The sequence below is a fragment of the Trichechus manatus genome, unplaced genomic scaffold (genome assembly GCF_000243295.1).
Source record: "Trichechus manatus latirostris isolate Lorelei unplaced genomic scaffold, TriManLat1.0 scaffold00102, whole genome shotgun sequence".
Lineage (NCBI taxonomy): Eukaryota > Metazoa > Chordata > Mammalia > Sirenia > Trichechidae > Trichechus > Trichechus manatus.
In genome coordinates this window covers 7,868,372-7,872,223 of record NW_004444038.1, presented here as the reverse complement: position 1 = coordinate 7,872,223, position 3,852 = coordinate 7,868,372, and the positions used below count along the sequence as shown (strand labels likewise).

The 3,852-nt window shown below is 45.5% G+C and overlaps 1 protein-coding gene across 2 annotated transcripts in view; it reads right to left on the bottom strand.

The window, feature by feature from the left end:
- The window catches only part of ARHGEF7 (Rho guanine nucleotide exchange factor 7), a 161,443-nt gene that overhangs the window by 157,369 nt on the left and 222 nt on the right, over nt 1-3,852 (bottom strand). For both annotated transcript variants that reach the window (XM_023737406.1, XM_023737405.1), the window contains exon 2: nt 3,726-3,812. The gene's annotated coding sequence lies outside the window, so the exon portion shown is untranslated. The remainder of the gene's footprint in view (nt 1-3,725; nt 3,813-3,852) is intronic.

Here is a 3,852-nt window from a genome sequence, read left to right as displayed (position 1 = left end):
TGAAACCTTCAACTAACAGTGCGGGGAAGTTATCTGCCCCAGCAAATTTGCTGAAACCTTAAACTAACAGTGCGGGGAAGTTATCTGCCCCAGCAAATTTGTTGAAACCTTCAACTAACAGTGCGGGGAAGTTATTTGCCCCAGCAAACTTGTTGAAACCTTAAACTAACAGTGCAGGGAAGTTATCTGCCCCAGCAAATTTTTAATACAGACAAACCTCCTTATTCTGGAGGCAAATGCCTGAAAGGACCTTCATCTATAATATGGTGTTTGCACAACATCCAGATCACCTTACCTCCTATTTCATAGAATGTAACGTGGATAGTAAGCGAAGCACGACTGTATAACATTCTTAACAGTAGTCATAAAGAATCATAGTGCTACTTTCATCAGTAAACTTTTCAAGGCTAGTACCAAATGCAATGACACAGACATATATTAAGGAGCCCTGGTGGCACAACAGTTAAGCGTGGGTTGGCTAACCAAAGGCTGGTGGTTCAAAACCAGCCAGTGGCTCCTCAGGAGCAAGACCTGGCGATCTGCTTCCATAAAGATTCTAGCCTAGAAAAACCCTACAGAACAGGGTTTTCCAGGCTGTAATCTGTCCTATGGTGTCACTATGCATCAAAATTGACTCCACAGGACTTAACAAAAGCAGCAACTACAGACACATATTCGAAGCGAGGATGGCAAAACTTTGTCTTGCTTACTTTGGACACGTCATCAGGAGGGACCAACTGCTGGAGAAGGACATCATGCTGGGTGAAGTAGAAGGTCACCGAAAAAAGAGGGAGACCCTCAACGAGATGGATTAACACAACGGCTGCAACAATGGGCTCAAACAACAACGGCTGTGAGGATGACGCAGGAGCGGGCAACAATTGGTTCTGTTACACGTAAAGTCCACTCTGAGTCAGAGCCAACTCAATAGCACCTAACAACAACAACAAGAGATTCATGTCTCATAAGATCTTAAACCAAACTCAAATGAAACCCACTGCCAACGAGTGAATTCTGACTCACAGTGACCCTACAGGACAGAGCAGAACCGCCCTATTGGGTTTCCAAGTCTTTAATCTTTACGGAAGCAGACTGCCACATCTTCCTTCCAAGGAGTGGCTAGTGGGTTCAAACCACCAACCTTCTGGTTAGCAGCCGAGTGCTTAACCACTGTGCCAGGGCTCCCACATAAGATCTTACCTGACACCATTAGAAATTGGGGTGGGGGACTAAATTCTTATCAAATTGCATACTTTTTAAAGAAACAAAAGAAAAATTAAAATAAGATGCATAGTAGGTAGCAAAGAAAAAGTTTCAATAATAACAATGAAAAGAATATCTAATTTGCATGTGCTAGCTTCCTCTTTAAAAAATTTTCCACCTTAAAACGTAAATTACTTTTCAAAGTTTAACAATAAATGCAAACAGCACAATATTCCTCCAAAATTAATTTATAAAACACCTTTCATAATCAGAACAATTCAGCAGCGAATAATATCTTTTTTCTACAGCTAATTAAGACATGTATGCATTAAAATAACTGATCTAGTAGCTATAAAGTTCAGCTCCTCTTTTCCTTTAAAAAACCTTAGGGTAGTTTAAAATGGCAGTAAATAATAAAATACCTATACCAAAACAGTCTGCTAACAAACAATTCAGTCTGAACTAAACCCTGGGAAAAAAAGTACCTTGACATTTATAATTAGAGAAAACCAAGCTCACCTAAAACTTAAGCTTTCGTGTTTATAATTTCAAAATTTTCTTTGCAGGCTCTCATCTTTCGGAATTTTGTGAAAATGAAATATGTAAAGCCTAGAGCGCATTTCAGGACCCTGGTGGTACAACAGTTAAGAGATCAGCTGCTAACCAAAGGGTCGGCAGTTCAAATCCACCAGCCACTCCTTGGAAACCCTATGGGGCAGTTCTACTGTGTCCTCTAGGGTCACCGTGAGTCAGAATGGACTCGATGGCACCCAACAACAACATGGTCTTTGGAAGAATCCCTGGGTGATGCAGTCAAAAGGTCGGAGGTTCAAACCCATCCAGAGGCTCCTCAGAAGAAAACCGCGGCCATCTGCTTCCGAAAAGTCACAGGCCTTGAAAACCCTATGGAATGCAGTTCTACCTGGGGGGTGGCCGTGAGTTGGAATCAACTGAACAGCAACTAGAATCTTCATTAAGCACTTTCACTTCGCTGTAATGACTTCCTCACCAATGTCAAATACTACCAACAACAAATATGTCACTGTTTACGATCATTAACAAAACCAGCACTTTAATTTCTATCAGTTCCTACATGTCTAATTTCAATTAACAGTGAGCTCGCCACATAACCTTCCCTCACATCTGATGACTTCTCCGGAAACCTAGAGTAAGAGATAGCACTCTCAGAAAGGAAAAGGCAACCCTGCTCTGACCGGGATCCCAACAGAGGGTTCTGGACAGAACTGGACAAGGATGTAGAACATAATTCTAACTCACAAAAAAAATACCAGATTTACTGGCCTAAAGGAGACTGCAGAAACCCCGAGAATACGGCCCCCAGACACCCTTTTAGCCCAGTGGTGAAGTTATCTCCGAGGTTCACCGTTCAGGCTGGGAGTGGACAGCCCTGTAAAACCAAATGAGACTAACGAGGTACAGGAGTCCAGTGACAAGGGCCAGAAGGCAGAAGGGGACAAGGAAGCTGGTGATAGGGAACCCAAGGTTGAGTAAGGATATTGTTGATGTGTTGTGAGATTGTTAACCATTGTCATAGGGCAATATTTGTAGTAACTGTTAAATGAGAAACTATTTTGTTCTGTAAGCCTTCACCTGAAATACAATAAAAATAATCATTAAAAAAAAAAAAAGAAAGGAAAGGTCAACCTACACATTGCGTCATCTTACCTAACAGGTTCTGTTATCTAAGAGCTCGCTATTACTGGTCTCAATTCTCAGACAAAGAAATTAAAGCTAGGAGTGGTGAAACAGCAGGTAAAAAGGCAGGATTTAAATACAGAATTGACTGCATCCACATCAGCCTGCAATTCCCAAGAACAGCTAGATTTCTAATATAAAGTACTACCCTAAGAATAAGAAAAACCACGTACGGTAAAACAAGACGAAAGAGAAAAACCCAGAGAGCTGGCATTGAAAGGTCCGGCACTGCAAGACTGAAAAGACAATACACCCAGAAAATAGTACACAACGTGAAAGGGCAGCCCACCAGGTATGCCGCCCGCCATCATCTATTTTACAAATCCCAGACACACGTTAACAGCGACCCTTTGATCTAAACACTAAGTGCTAGCGATCCAGTAAAACCAATGTATCTGGTCTGCGGGAGAAAAAGCAGAGAAAGGAGTGATATGGGAGGGGATTTGGTCCATTTTATTTCTGCTCCGCTTTGTCCAGTCAAGGGCTGAGGATTCTGACTGACCCGGACCTGCGTGCGGGTCCTAAGACAATTCCTAAAACCAGGGCCAAAGACGAGGCAGGTGCCAAGAGATCGGCGCCCACTCCCGACACCCACGACCCCACCCCAAGCGCCAGGGCAAAGTCTGGGTCTGCACTCCCCCGGCGCCTCCCCGCCCTGGGAGCCCAGCCGGCACCCCGACCCGCGACGCCCCGCTCCACAGCCCGGGCGTCCACGCGGGTCCCCGCCCGCCGCCGGCTCCGCCCCCGGCCCTCGGGGAAGGACCACAGCGTCCCTGGCCGCGCGTCCCGCCGCCCGCCGAGCTCACCTCCAGGCGCAGGGAGGCCCCGCAGCCTCGCAGGAACTCGCGGATGTTGCTGAGACACTCGCTCTCGCTCCGGGGCTCCGGGTAGACCTGCAACACAGAGCACAGGCGCTGAGCGGAGGCCGCGCAC